Source organism: Gossypium raimondii, chromosome 10, assembly GCF_025698545.1.
Source record: "Gossypium raimondii isolate GPD5lz chromosome 10, ASM2569854v1, whole genome shotgun sequence".
In the NCBI taxonomy this organism is placed as follows: Eukaryota; Viridiplantae; Streptophyta; class Magnoliopsida; order Malvales; family Malvaceae; genus Gossypium; species Gossypium raimondii.
This window is the reverse complement of record NC_068574.1, coordinates 40,323,468-40,340,228: the sequence shown is the minus strand read 5'-3', so window position 1 is coordinate 40,340,228 and position 16,761 is coordinate 40,323,468. Positions and strand designations below refer to the sequence as shown.

Here is a 16,761-nt window from a genome sequence, read left to right as displayed (position 1 = left end):
AAAAAGACCTAATGTGGTTTCCAAACTCATGAAAGATCGAGTTGCCATGTAATGTTTTTCCGAATGTTATGAAGCATGTTGATAATAAATTGAGTTTAATTAAAGTAATTGTCCTAGTTTATTTATGTTATAATTGTTGCAAATTGTGTTTAATTTTACTATAGTCTTTTTCTTTCATATAGTTTGCATACTTAGGATAATTTGTATTAGGGATCATTGCATTTAGTTTAATATATTTTAATCACCACTTCTCAACTATATTGTGTTTTTATTTACCAAATTGTTAATATAATTTTACAAATTAAGTGACTTAGCACAAATACAATCCCTATGGAGAAGATAACTCGATACTTACTTATTACTTGATAACGACTGTGTACACTTGCACAAACCCCAGCATTACAGTATTCGAATGTTAGTTGGATTACAAGTTTGAAAGGTCATGTTTACACTAGTTGATGCATCTTCATTCTTGGTAGAGGTGTCATTTCATAGAGTTCCAAGAAATAAACATGTATTACTGATTCCAACATGGCAACTCAATTTATTGCATTAGTTACTGCATTTAGAGAAACATAATGGTTAAGAAATCTGCTTGATGATGTATCTCTATGGCCTAAACCAATTTCACCATTTTTATCTGTTATAACTGTGAAGCTACTCTAGAAAAGACATATAACCAAGTATATAATGAAAAGTCTAGACACATTGGATTAAAACATAACTATGTTTGAAAATTAATCTTTGATGAAGTAATCACTATTAATTATGTGCAATCAAGTGACAACTTGGTGGATCTTATGACAAAAAATCTTGCTAGAGATGTAGTCAACAAATCCTCAAAAGGGATAGGACTCAATCCCATTAGTTAGAGTCACCCATGATGGAAACTCAACTCAATTATTGGTATAACGTGAAGTTTTGAGTTCAGTGAGACAAAGTACATCATTAGTATGTGACTGTTAGCATTATAAATAAATTCATCCTAAGATTAAAATGCTAGGTACCCGTAATGATAACGGAATGATGAGTAATGTAGTCTTAATGGACCCATAAAATAAATATGTTAGAGTGTTATAATTACGAGAACACTCACGATGGGATCTACCTATGTGTGTGTGAAGTGTGGTCGCTTCTAAGAGCTCAAGAGCTTGGCTCTGACAACACTAATGAAAAGAGGACATAAGCACATGCCAATAATAGTGTCTGTAGATACTATGCATTGTCTAACATTGAAATTATTGTGTGAGATATGTTCTGTTATGAAATAGAATAGCTGGTTCAAAGCTTAGTCTACCATGCAATTTCGATTAACTTTAACATGTTTTCATTAAGTGAATGTTCAATCGTAAAACACCTTCATTTATGCAAATTGATTTACACAATTATCAAAACTAAAATATTTTAAAAATAGAGGGGGAGGAGATTGTTGAACATTTTCATATATTTATAGTGTTCCAATAACTATAAATGAGATGATGTAATTAATTAAAAGTTATATCTTTTGGTTATTGATAAAAGTTATGATTATTCAAAATAATAAGTTAAGACTATTAAATATGAAGAGTTATATCACTTGAATAGTTATGTTTATTTAAAAGATGTCACTTGAATAATTATATCTTTTACTTTAATAGTTATATCTATTTAAAACATATTAGTTGAATTATTATCTCTCTTTTAAAGATGTGATTATTCGAAAAAAACCTATTGAAAGTTACATATCTATGAAGAGACATGAGAATTCCTATAAATAGGAGTGAAATTTCATTTGGAAAATAAATAAATAAATTCTCAAAAGTTTTTCTATTATTCTTCCATATTTTACTATTCTTAGATTATTCTATAAAGAATTACTGTAGAAATTCTTTGAAATTCTGTATAGAAAATGATGTTCTTGTTATGCTTTGCTCAGTGCTTAGCGGACTATTTTCGTCAGTGCAAAACATAAATAGTTACCGTGCTTCATTATATCCTTGAAGTTTATTTGCTTGAAACTAATTTGCACACTGAGTATAGGTGGGGTGAATAGAACCATAAAGGTAATGACTTGATACACACTTGAATCCATGTCCTATTTATTTGTTCTTTCTATTCAAGTTATTATTTATGTTTCATTTGTATGTTCGAGATTTTTCTCACCGAAATGCCGCACTAACAGAATACTCATGGTTGACAAAATATTGATGCAGACAAAATTACTACAACTTAAAATTATCAAGGGATAAAATTGAAATAAAAAAAATCATAAATACTAAAAAAACTAAGAAAAAAAAACTACAACAACATAAACTAGAGTTGCCATGTGTAGACACATGCTAAGCTACAGAGATTATTTTCATATACATGTATAGAATATATTTTTGTTGCTTTGACTATGTCAATTGTTTCTAAGTAAATTATATTAAATGCCATATGACCTAAGTTCACTATGCAGGACACATGCTGGGAATTTCATTGCAATTTCCTCTGCTTGGAAGAAAGTTTCAACTAAACATAAATAATGGTTTGCGAGTTGAATAATTTATAATTATATTATATTATTTTAATAAAAAATATTTTACGTAAAATAGCTCTCAACTATACTTTCTTTTAGCTCATCTGCAAGTTGCAAGTTGCAGCAAACACGCTTTTGTGAAACTTGCAGCTTTTCCATTGGAAATCTGAAGAACGTTCTCCCATGGTAGTCAGTCTAATAAGTTATCTGTGTTTTGTTCTTGTAATTTGTACTAATGTTATCTTTACCCTTTCTTTCAGTAGCGCCCAATCAAATGGTTGCTCTGCTAAAAGTGGCAAATTCTCTACTAACAGTACATATAGCCAAAACCTTGATCTCATCCTTTCAACCCTACCCTCCAATGGTTCACAAAATGGAGGGTTTTATAATACCACCATTGCCCAAGACCTTGATAAAGTTTATGCCCTTGCTCTTTGTAGAGGAGACATTGCCTCTGGGGTTGTGTTGAGTGCATAAATTCTTCCATTGAAGGAATTATAAAGCAGTGTCCAAATCAGAAAGAAACCATTTATTGGGGTCCTAGAATATCATCATCTACATGTATGTTAAGGCATGCAAATCACAACTTTTTCTCTGTTATGGAAGTGATTCCTTCTTTCACCGTGCCTAATCCTAATGACATCTCACCATCAAGCCAAGACCAATTCAATGAGACTTTTCCTATGTTAATGGAAATCCTCATGAAAAATGCTTCCTCTGGTTCAAAGTTTGCCACTGGGAACATGAACTTCACTGACTCAGAAAAGGTATATGGGTTAGTGCAGTGTACCCCGAATATTTCTATCACTGATTGTAGAATTTGCTTGCAAGGGGCTATGGTTGAACTTTCAGAATGCTGTGGCAAAAAGCAAGGAGGGAGAGTCCTTAGACCTAGCTGCATTGCTTGGTTTGAGTTGTCTTTATTTTATGATTCTAGTTCAATTGATACTCCATATCTAACCCCATTTGATCCACCATTAACACCTGGTTTCTCCCCTCCTGAAGCTACAAGGAACAAATGTGTCTCTATATTTTTGCATCACAAGTTTACATCATTGTATTGTATACGAATGGATATTACAACTATCTTGCCTTGAAAGTCAACTTGTAAAATGCATCACTTATTCATCACTGTATGAAATTTGGATAATTCCTTCTCCAGGGAGCAAAACGTTAACTGCAAATTGGATTGGTTTAAACTACTGCACATTTAATTTCTATCTCGAACCATTGTAATCAATGTAGTCGTTAGTCATTTTACTTCCATTTGTCATAGTCTCCATATCGTGCTTTTTTGGCTACTGACATCTTGTTGGAAGATTGGCATTTTGAACAAAAACAAAAACATCAAAGTAGGAGCATTGAAACAAAAGCAAAAAGAAAGAATAACAGCAAGTAAAAAATGTAACTGATGAACATTGCATTTTCATTCAAAAATTGAAAATATATGAGTTACAAAATTTTAACTTGACAGTTACATAATGGCTTAACTGCCCCCACTAATACATGTCAAATTGTTAACTTAAAATACACACAAAATGGGCTGACATAACAACCATTACATCAAGGACTAATTGTACCAGCTTTGCTGAACAAATTACAATTGAACTAACAAAGTTACATTTGAACAAAACACATAGAACAACTTGATGCACTTGGTTCAGCTTCATTGTTGCACATCGAGCAGTGTAGTTGCTGTCTCTGAAACAAGTTGCTGCTGGTTGCATGTTGCACTGCAGGCTAAAGTTTAACACTCGTCATTGGACTGTTTGCAACAAACACCAATTGCCCTTCTCAAAACTTCAAATCTAGTAGCTCCTAATGGCTTGGTCAGTATATCAGCCAATTGAGCTTTTGAGCTACAAAGAACAAGGCTGACTTCCTTTGATTTCTCAACCTCTCAAACAAAATGAAATTTGATCTTAAAATGTTTAGTCTTACCATGAAAGACCGGATTCATGGCTATGGCAATTGCGGATTGGTTGTCTACAATGATTTCTGTTGGTTCAGCTTGATCTTCATTGAGATCATTTAGGAGCTTTCTAAGCCAAATGGCTTGATTAATAGCTGCAGCAGCTACAATATACTCTGCTTCAGCTGTGGACTGTGCAACAGTTTGTTGCTTCTTTGAACTCCAGCAGAAGACACTTGATCCAAGTGTAAAAAAGTAACCAGAGGTGCTATTCATATCATCGACAGAGCCAGCCCAATCACTGTCAGAATATCCTGCCATTTTAAGCTCCTTTCCTTTTTCAAACATAACACCATAAATTGCAGTTCCTTTAATGTATCTAAGGACCCTCTTTTCTGCTTTAAAATGAATCACATCACAGCAGTGCATAAACCTTGACAACAGACTAACACCAAACATGATATCAGGTCTAGTTGCTGTTAAATAAAGCAAACAGCCTGCCAGACTTCGATACTGTTTCTCATCTACCCTTTCTTGATCCCCATTGCTAGTCAACTTCTCCCCTTGAGCCACAGGTGTGTTGACTGTTTTACAGTTCTGCATACAGAATTTTTTGAGAATTTTCAAAGAAAAAGTATGTTGACTAATGAAAATCCCTTGATCAGACAGATGCACTTCCATACCAAGGAAGTAAGTCATGATCCCCAAGTCAGTCATTTCAAACACCTTTTGCATTTGAGCTTTAAATTCAACAATCAATTCATCTTCACTTCCAGTCACAAGTAAATCATCCACATAAAGAGAAATAATCAGCAAAGTCTTACCTTCTGACCTCTTCACATAAAGTGTAGCTTCACTAACACTTTTCTCAAACCCGAGCCTAAACAGGTATGTGTCAACCCTGTCATACAAGACCCTTGGTGCCTGCTTCAAGCCATAAAGTGCCTTTCTCAGTCTATACACTTTGTCTTCCTCTCCTGCTTTGAATCCATCAGGTTGCTCAATGAAAATCTCCTCCTTGTGGAAATCATTCAGAAATGCTTATTTGACATCTAATTGGTGAACCTTCCATTCTTTCTGAGCAGCCAAAGCAAACAAAAGTTTCATTGTGTCCAGCCTTGCCACTGGAGCAAATGTCTCTATGAAATCCATCCCATACTGTTGACTGTAGCCTTTCACCACAAGCCTTGCCTTCTGCTTGTTCAATGAGCCATCAGCATTGTACTTGGCTCTAAACGCCTATTTGACTCCAAACACCTTCTTGTGATTAGGTCTGCTCACTAACTCCCAAGTGTAATTTTTGTTAATCATTTCTAATTCTGCTTCCATGGCCTTCTTCCAATGCTTATCCCTGGAAGCTTCTTTATAGTCAGAGGGCTCAACTATTGCAACATTGCTCATTTGGTAAATGTCAGCAATAGTTATGGTGCCTCTCACAGGAGCATCATCAACAACTTCATTATTTGGTCTTTCTTCTGCAGGTTCAAGAACAAAATCTAAATGACCCTCTTCAATCATGTCTGCTTCAGTACCATTCTAGCTCCAGACCTTCTCTTCATCAAATCTCACATCCCTGCTAACAATAATTTTCTTTGTTGAGGGATCAAACACTCTATAGCCCTTCTTGGTACTGCTATAGCCAACAAAGATCCTTGGAACAGCTCTATTTTCCAGCTTGGTTCTTTTCTGCTAGAATGTGGGCATAACAGACATAACCAAACACTTTTAAATGTGACACCACTGGCTTGAGTCCATGCCATGCTTCAAAAGGAGTCTTGTCCTTGACAGATCGAGTTGGCAACTTGTTGAGCAAATAAATTGATGTATTAACTGCCTCAGCCCAAAACTTACTTGGCAATTTGCTTTGAAATAGCAAACATCTGGCCATATGAAGCACAATTCTATTCTTCCTCTCATATACTCCATTTTGTTGAGGAGTATAAACTGTGGTTAGCTGATGATGAATCCCAGCTTGCTCACATAGTTTCTGAAATCTGTCAGACACATACTCAGAGCCATTATCAGTTCTTAAGGATTTGATCTTACAACTAGTTTGGTTTTCAACCAACACTTTAAACTTGCTGAATATTTCAAACACTTCTGACTTCTGCTTCAAAAAATAAACCCAACAAAACCTGGTCAAGTCATCTATAAACAAGAAAAAATACTTGTTGTCATTGAGAGATGGAGTTTTCATTGGACCACAGACATCAAAATGTACCAATTCGAGCCTTTCTTGAGCTCTCTAAGCACTATTGGCAGGAAAAGGCAATCTAGCCTGCTTACCAAGCTGACAAACTTCACAAACAGTACCACTAACTTCAACCTTGAATATGTCATCAACCAAGTTCAGCCTGTACAGTAGATCGAGTGATTTGAAGTTGGCATGTCCTAGTCTCTTATGCTAAAGACCAGTGCTATCAGCAAGACTGGTGTAAGCCTTTCTCTCAATTCGACTTACATCTAGCATGAAACATCTATCAGTCATAGCAACTGTGACTAACTCATGACCAAGTGAGTCTTCAACAATGCAAGAACCATTTCTAAAGACCAAATTGTAACCTTTTTCCACTAATTGACCAACACTAAGTAGGTTCTGGTTTATGTCAGGCACAAAAAGTACATAAAAAATTACTTTGTTACTTGAAGAAGTGTTGATCATCACATTGCCTTTACCTTTGGCTTCGATCAGGTTCCCATCTCCAATCCTGATTTTTGAAGCTAAAGTTTTGTCAAGATCTTTGGACAGCTTCTCATCAGATGCCATGTGGTGTGAGCAGCCACTGTCCACTAACCAATCATTTCTGACTTCAGTTGTGCTAGCAAAACAGGAGGCTATAAAAAATGCTCCTTCTGAGCTTGAAGGTCCTCAGCAGCTCGAGCCTGTTACTGAGTAGCTTCCTTTCCTTTGCCTTTGCACACTTTCTCAACATGACCAAACTATTTACATCTTCTGCATTGAATGTCTGGCCTATACCAACAATATCTTTCTAAATGTGTGGTCTTTTTGCAGTGAATGTAGAAATACTCTTTTTCCTTCTTCTTTCCTTAGTTTTTCCCTTCTGTTGTGCCAAGGCTTCTTGCCTTTCTGATTTGAACTTGAGCCTTCATTGACCCTTGCGTAGAAAGCATCTTCAGGATGATCTTCCTGCCTATTTGCTCTCATTTGCTCAAGTGCATACAAAGAGTTGATCAATTCAGACAGTGATATGGCTGACAAATCTCTCAAGTCCTCAAGTGATGAAATCTTTGACTCAAATTTCTCAGGGAGAGTGATGATGACTTTTTCAACAACTCTGCTCTCACTAAATTCTACTCCAAGGAGCCATATGCTATTGACAGTAGCCATAATTCTCTCTGAGTACTGCTTAATGGTCTCAGACTCTTTCATTCTCAAATTCTCAAAATCTTTCCTAAGACTAATCACTTGCTGCTACCTTGTTTTGTCTGACCCCATGAACTCCTCCTTTAGCTTTTCCCATGCCTGTTTAGGTGAATCACAGGCCATTATCCTGGTGAAGATTACATCTGATACCCCATTCTGCAAGTAGGCCATGGCTTTATGCTTCTTGGAGCACTCTTCACTGTGTTGCCTCATCTGAGCAATGGTTGGATTGGCTCTCAATGGAGGTGGTTCAGCATCGTTTTCAATCACATTCCACAAATCGTACTGCTGAAGGTATGTTTTCATCTTGACTACCCAAATGTGGTAGTTTCCTCCAGTGAACACAGGTGGTGGAGGTGGTTTGAAACTCATTTTGCTGAAACAAATTCAACAGCCTCAATTTTTGCTTTCTCAAGTTTTGTTTTTGGCAAGAAACAACGAACAACAGAGGCCTTCAAAGATTACAGGCTCTAACTACTAATTGTTAGAACATTGGCATTTTGAACAAAAAAAAAAAAAACAAAAACATCAAAGTAGGAGCATTGAAACAAAAGCAAAAAGAAAGAATAATAGCAAGCAAAAAATGTAACTGATGAACATTGCATTTTCATTCAAAAATTGAAAATATATAAATGAGTTACAAAATTTTAACTTGACAGTTACTTAATGGCTTAACTGCCCCCACTAATACATGTCAAATTGTTAACTTAAAATACACACAAAATGGGCTGACATAACAGCCATTACATCAAGGACTAATCCTACCAGCTTTGCTGAACAAATTACAATTGAACTAACAAAGTTACATTTGAACAAAACACATAGAACAACTTGATGCACTTGGTTCAGCTTCATTGTTGCATATCGAGCAGTGTAGCTGCTGTTTCTGAAACAAGTTGCTGCTGGTTGCATGTTGCACTGCAGGCCAAAGTTTAACACATCTCAAATTCGATTGATTTATACTACATCATTTAATTTCTAATTATCCTAAACATATTTTTTTCTTTGCAGAAAGTAGGACATCTCAAACCATTGTAATCGTCGTAGTACCTACTGTAGTTTTACTGGCATTCGTCATAGGCTCCATATTATGTGGCATGTTGTACATGAAGAAAGCAAAGCTAAATCGATCTGGTAGTGCTCTTTCGGATGCATTTATGTGGACTAACTTGGAAGCATAATCAATTATATGAGTTTCTTGTTTCTGATGCAGATGAAAGTGAATTAAAATCCTTACAGTTCACCTTAAGCGTGGTGAAAGCAACAACCGGTGACTTCCATGATAACAATAAGCTCGGACAAGGTTGATTTGGTTTAGTTTACAAGGTAAATGTTGGACTCTCATTATTATATATATTTGTATAATATGAAGTTATTGAAAATGATGTTGCATACACTTCTAATGCAGAAAAACAGGTTGTTCTTATGCATAAATAGGAACTTATGTATAGTGTCTCATGTCTTCAGGGAAAGCTGAAAAATGGAAAAGAAATTGTTGTGAAGAGACTATCTAAGCATTCTTCACAAGGAGAACTCGAATTCCGAAATGAGATTTTGCTAGTAGCTAAGCTTGAGCACAGGAATCTTGTTAGCCTACTTGGGTTTTTCTTGGAAGGGACCGAAAGGATCCTTGCGTACGAGTATGTTAGCAATGGAAGCCTGGATCAATTTATATTCGGTACAACTTCATTGTTTATACCATATACATTAGTACCTATAAGTTTATCTGAATTGACATCTTAGTTGAATGATTTAGCAGATTCAATTAAGCGTGGCCAATTAAATTGGGAAATGTGTTACAAGATCATATGCGGAATAGCTTGAGGGATCCTTTATCTTCCTGAACATTCTCGCCTCAAGATCATTCAGCGTGATCTGAAGGCAAGCAATGTCTTACTCGATGAAGAAATGAATCCTAAAATTGCAGATATTGGCGTGGCAAGACTTTTTTCCATGAATCAGATTCAAGGCAATACTCATAGAACTGTCAGAACTTAGTAAGTACGACATCACGACATTATTCTTTATACTATACGCTAATCAAGAGTGATATGTGCACCAGAGAGTGCATTCCGTTAGCATTAGCATTGAAAATTATTCTTTTTGATGCTATTGTGCAGTGGTTACTTGGCTCCAGAGTATGCCGTACACAGGCAATTTTCGGTTAAGTGTGATGTTTTTAGTTTTGGGGTCCTACTTCTCGAGACTGTGATTGGCAAGAGAAACAATTGGATGACTGATTCAGGGGAGCTAAAGCACCTTCCAAGCTATGTATGTTTACTTCCAAACTCCCTCCTTTAAAATGCATGGCCTAATTTTGTTCGTCTTTTAACGCTTAACTCATCTTCATTGCAGGCATGGAAAAACTGGGAAGAAGGAACATCTGGAAAGCTGATCAACCCGACGCTTCGAAACAGCTCGAACTCGGAAGAAAAAATCATAAGATGTATCCATATAGGGTTATTATGTGTCCAAGAACTTGCAGCAAAAAGGCCTGCCATGGCTTCAGTTGTTTTAATGCTTAATACCAATTCCTTGAGTCTCCCACCACCACTGCAACCTGCATTTCTTATGTATGGCAACATGTCGGAGGCCGGCCTGTCCACATCTGATGAGAATTCGAGGTCCAATCAGCTAGTGCAATCCAGAGATTCAGATGCCACACCATAATGGAAATTTTCTTACTTAAAAAAACATAATTTCCCCTTCTTGATGATCAGATTTTTGTTCAGTCAAATCATTAGTAGAGTTTTTTAAATTGTACAAGCAAATTGAAGATGTAATTAAAAAAAATTATATAAAAAATGTCACACCTTCAATTCTTTTGTAAAGTTTAAGAAACTCATTAATATTGGTATCAAATAATTACCCATTTTTCTACTTTGTTTACTTTCATTTTACTTCGGATATTCCACTACTCTAACCATGTATAAACCTAAAAACTTTAAATTTTAAATAGTAATAAAATAAAATTATGTGATCAATTCTTGTTAAGACATCAAAATAATATAGATGCAATTTCATTTTCAACTTAATTTTAATTTAATTAAATCATTTTAAAAATAAATAATTAGACTTATTACTCTTGGATAGTACAACCCTCACATTTTTTGCCTTCTTCATTGAAATTCCTCGATAAGCTACTTGAAGCCCAAACCCGAATTAATTAAGATATGGATTCGTTGCAATTCGTTGAACTGAGCCATCGATTTCCAATTTCATTAAACCAAATATTTTTTTTGTTAAGATTCTCAAGGTAAGCCACAATTTATGAGTGTTTATAGAAAAAATAAAGTTAGGCTGCTTAAAAAATTTCAACACTGTATATATCTGTCGAATCCTACAACCTGAAATTTGTAATAAAAAAACCTTATCGATACAGACAGTGAAAATCATATATCAAGAATAAAATAAAAGGATATTAAAATTCTACTTTTGTAAAATTGAATTTTGGCTAGTTATAAGTTTTTTTCAAAAAACTCTAAGAAAAGTTTCATCGTTTGTTTTTCTTTTCAAAATTTTTATTTTTAAAAATAATTTTAGTAAAATCAAACTAAGTAGGCAAAATTTATTTCATATGAATGTATATATTTAATATTTTAAGTCTTTACAAATTGAGAACATAACTTCATTTCACTAATGTCTAAAACTCCTAACCTAAATTATACCCTATAAATTAATTCATGAGTGAGATGGGTTAATGGGATATCCATTCAGTAATATCAATCAGTTAACCTTTAATATTTATTTGAATAAATTCTAACACTATGTTTGGATTACGTTAAAACAAAAAATGAAAGGAAATAGAAAGAAACTAACGCCCTTGTTATTGTTTAAATAGTTTCTTCTATTTGAGCAAAGGAAAGAAAAGGAGTTCGAATTTCCTTCGCTTGTCATTAAGTTATTTAATTTTTAATTGGAGGAAAACTTAGGGAAAGGAAAGGAAATTTATTTTTTGTTGAAAAAATTCCACTTAAGAAAATATTTTTTTAGTTACAGAAAAAGTTTACAATTTTTTCTTAAATCGAGCCGTTTTAATATTTATAACAATAAATTTAAACCATAATTCTACTTGTACTTTGTGCGAGGCGGACACAAGTCGATCTTGGCACATCATACTTGGATCCCTCTAAGGGATTAGGTTTGGCATGTTACAAGAAATGTCAGGCGCAACTTACAATCAAATCAGTCACGACAGCAGTGTAACACCCATGTTGAAAAAGGAGGTTCACACCAATTTCCAAGATGGCCACTCTGTGAACATTGCGAATGTAGACATCCTGGGGAATGTTGAAATTTGACTGAGGGATGTTTCAAGTGTTACAGCCCGATTTTGGGCCTAGTCGGAGCAGTGGTTTCGGGACCACAAATTCAACAAGGAAAAATTTATTTTTCTTATATTTTTATGGTCTACGGTTTCACGGAATGATTTTGTGAAAATTTCGTTTGAAAAATTCGACGTTTGGGCACTCAATTTAGTCAAAAGGACTAAATTGTAAAAAGTGTAAAAGTCGAGTTCTACATGTTAGAGGTATTGAATTGTTATGAAACTTTAAATTGTAGGTCCTTATATGGTAATTAGACCATTGGTTAAGTTGGTAGACAAAAATGGGCATGAGATAAGTGAAATAGGAAATTTTTAAGTTAGGGGCAATTTGGTAATCTAGTAATTAAAATGAATTAAAAGGGAAAAAGATGGCAAATTGTGCTCATCTTCTTCATTTGGACGAAATCAGCAAGGGGGGAAGCCATTGTTAGGGTTTTCAATCTTCCAAGCTCCATAGTAAGTGATTCTAAGCCCCGTTTTTAATGTTCTTTACGTTTTTGGAGTCCTGGTAACTTGATTTTGCTTATTCTAGCAATAATTTAATCTAGGGTTTATATTTGGAAAAATAACCATATGTGAAATGTGTTTATTTTGATATTTTATGGTAGAATATGAAGTTAGAAATTATGTTAAGCAACTTTTGCTAAGCGATTTTGAGTGAAAACGAGTAAAACGACATAATCGATAAAAATGCTAAATGTTCATAAGTAATTGTTAGAGTGGGAACTTGATGTTGCCATAGAAGGGAAAAATGTTCAGCATGTCATAATACATAAGAATAAGGGATGAAGTTTAATTTACGAGCTTTTGGGCAAAAGTGTAAATATGCAAAAGTTTAGGGGTAAAATTGTAATTTTACCAAAGTTTGAGTCAATGACTGTTTTGATAAATGTGAGTACTAAATAAGTCAAATATGTTATTATAGATCAAGAAAGAAGTGGGATCGACCTTGACCGGAGAAAAGAAAAGATTAAAGACTAAATTGCTAAATTTTTATATTGTTCCATCAAAGTAAGTTATGTGTAAATAATAGTTATATTTTTATAAATTGTGAATTATATTTGATATGTGAATTAATATTGAATGTGGAAGGAAAATTATTCATAAATTATTCAAGTGATAAAGTGTTTAAAATAAAGTGTTAAGTGTAAATTCCCGATTGAACTTAGGAATAGAAGTAGATACAAGTGACATGTCACTAGAGATCAGTGTTACAGTGTTACAGTGAGTTCCGGGTGCTGGGTGATCTAGCATGTGTTGCAGACACCTGACAGCTTGTGTGGGCAAGCCCGTGGACATTTCCAGTGTTATTGATCAGTGGTAGCTTCGGCTACATATCAGTGGTAGATTCGGCTACATATCAGTGGTAGCTTCGGCTACTTTTCAGTGGTAGCTTCGGCTACATTTCAGTGGTAGCTTCGGCTACATATCAGTGTGGCACTTATGTGCTAATTCTCTACGTATCCGTGTATATTCCGAGTGTTCAACGGGAAATTGATTAAGTGAAAATACATGAGATCATGTAACGATTAAGTGTAATTGAATAATGAATATATGTGTGGAGTTGAATTGAATATTAAATTGAAAATGGAAAAGTGAATTTTGAATTGAATAGTGATTAAAAGTGAAAAAATGAAATTATGAAAAAGTAGAATTAGCAACAAAGTAGTTTTGGACAGTAACAATAGTGTGACTTTGAAAAATCACAAAAAATGGTGGAAATTGAATTAGAGCATGAATAAGATATGAAATGAAAGCTTAAGGAGTCTATTTTACATAAAATAAACAGAGAAAGCAAAAGAGTTATAAATTTTGAGATAGTTGAATTTTAGTGAGGCAAGGTCAGATTGATTTTGGAATCTCCTGTTCTGACTTTAGAAAATAATTAAAAATTTTAAAAAAATTATTATGAGTTATAATTTATATGCTTAGAATCCTCAATGAGTCTATTTTCAAAGGGAACAAACATAAATATCATCTGAGTTCTGTACAATGAGATAATTCATTTTTAGTGAAGAGAGGTCAGAGATGTTGAGTAGTGAAATAGGGGTGACTTTAAAGAATAAACTATACTAATTGACTAAGTAAAAAATTCTAAAAATTTTATGGTAAGAAGAAATATGAGTATAGTTTCAAGGGAAATTAACGGATTTTAATTTGGAGCTTTGTAGCTTCAGATAAAAATGATTTAGTGACTCTGACTCAAATAGACAACTTTAAATTTAAATATAAGTGAATAGAGAAATTGTGTATAATGCTATTTAAGCATGTTTTATACATAAAGGATGTGGAATGGAGAGGAGGAGGAGGACAATAAAATGTATGAAAGAATTGTGTATAATGGTCATATGCCCGATTATAATCGGTAAATGTTAAATTGAATGGTAAATATGTATTGGTACTGAAGGAACTATTGCGATATTGAAAAGCAATTGATCAAATGTTTAAGATATTTAGTCATGACATATATATATGTGATAATAATGATATATGGATGATTATATCATTGAGTTGCATTGATTAATTCGGTTTATGTGATGGAAATGTCAAGAACATTTGTCTTTGATATGTGATGATCATGGTTTAAGCTCATATGGGAAAAGAAAGTTTCATAGCATAAGAGTGTGGTATTGAAATATATATATTGGATTGAGAAATTGATTTGAATTGTGAACATGAAAGATTGTAAATTGAATAAAATGGAAATAGAGCTTTGAATTACATAAGTAAGTATCGGGTCTCGTAGGCCCTATTTGTTATGAATTTAATATTTTGAGGATATGTTGTAAAGAATTATAAAAACATGTTAAAAATTTGAAGAGTTTAAATTTGAATGAAATTTTGTAACTCGCTTTAATACATTTACATGTGTAAGTGTTCTAGTAATGCCTCATACCCTATTTCAGAGTTGAATACGGGTAAGGGGTGTTACATCAAGTGTGGGTCCAAAGAACATATGTTAAGGGATTGCCTAGATCGACAAGAGAGATCGCAAACTCAGAACTTAACCCCCACACCGGTGTGAGTAGGGGTTTACAATCGAGGTTGAAGTAGAGGCGGTAATACAAGACAAGCTGGAAAACAAACCCTAGCATACATTGTTGTCACTCAAGCTAAGATAGGAGGGCTTACACAAGTATATGGTATTAGGGAACCATAGGATCAGGGTACGAAAGATGTCATCGCAGGTACCTTTACTTTGTGAGCTATTTTATTGTTTTCTTTGATTGATTCTGGTTCCACACACTTGTACATTTTGAGTGAACTGGCCTGTGAGTTGGGTATTCTAGTAGGACACATTGATAAGGGTATAACTGTTACTAGTTCATTTGGTGCGAGTGTTCTAGTCGATATAGTGTATTGTAGGTGTCCCTTAATGATTCAAGGACATGCCTTCCTCGCCGATTTGATGGAATTTCCCTTTTATGGGTTCAACATAATTTTGGAAATCTAATGGTTAACTGAGCATAAAGCCTAGATAGATTTTGAGCTGAAAAGAGTGGCTTTGCGAAGTGGTGAAGGGGTGGAAATTGTTGTGGTTGGTGAGTGAACCCAATTTTTGTACCCATTGCCACGAATTGATGATCCGTTTGACCAATAGCGAGGTGCCACCGTGCTCTAAAAAATAGACTTGCAACTAGGATATTAGCAGCTTAAGGTGAAGGAGTTAGATGTTCTAAAGACAACATTTAAAACATGGTATAAGAATTATGAATTTCTGGTCATGCCCTTTGGTTTAACAAATGCATCTACTGTGTTAATGGACTTGATGAATCGAATGTTCCATGAGTATCTGGATTAATGCGTGGTGGTCTTCATAGATGACATTCTGGTGTACTCGTGAATTGAAGAAGAGCATGATTCTCACCTGCGAACTATGTTACAAATTCTGCGAGAGAAGTAACTTTTCATGAAGCTTAGGAAGTGTAAATTTTGGTTAAGGGAGGTAGCATTCTTGGGTTATGTGGATTTTGCGAAGGGAGTTTGCGTAGACCCAAAGAAGATTGACTAAATTTTAGTGTGGAAATGACCAAAAAGTGTTATTGAGGTGCGAAGCTTTATGAGGTTAGTAGAATACTATGGCAAGTTTGTGGAAGGGTTCGCCACCATTGCGACACCCATAATAAATCTACTGTAGAAAGATGTGGAGTTCGCATGGATAGAGGAAAGACAAAAAGGCTTTTAAAGACTTAAGGTGATGCTCATCTGCAAACTGTGTTACATATTTTACGAGAGAAGCAACTATTCGTGAAGCTCAGCAAGTGTGAATTTTGGTTAAGGGAGGTAGCATTCTTGGGTTATGTGGATTTTGCGGAGGGATTTTACGTAGACCCAAAAAAGATTGAGGAAATTTTAGAGTGGAAATGACCAAAAAGTGTTTCTGAGGTGCAAAGCTTTATGAGGTTAGTAGAATACTATTGCAAGTTTGTAGAAGGGTTCGCCACCATTGCGACACCCATAATAAAGCTACTTCAGAAAGATGTGGAGTTCGAATGGATAGAGGAAAGTCAAGAAAGCTTTGAAAGACTTAAGGTGATGCTCACCTGGAAACCGTGTTACATATTTTATGAGAGAAGCAACTATTCGTGAAGCTCAGGAAGTGTGAATTTTGGTTAAGGGAGGTAGCATTCTTGTGTTAT

The 16,761-nt window shown here is 34.6% G+C and overlaps 1 pseudogene; it reads left to right on the top strand.

The window, feature by feature from the left end:
* Positions 1-2,680: 2,680 nt before the first annotated feature.
* LOC105775046 (cysteine-rich receptor-like protein kinase 7) lies at positions 2,681-10,494 on the top strand (annotated as a pseudogene).
* The last annotated feature ends 6,267 nt before the right edge of the window (positions 10,495-16,761 follow it).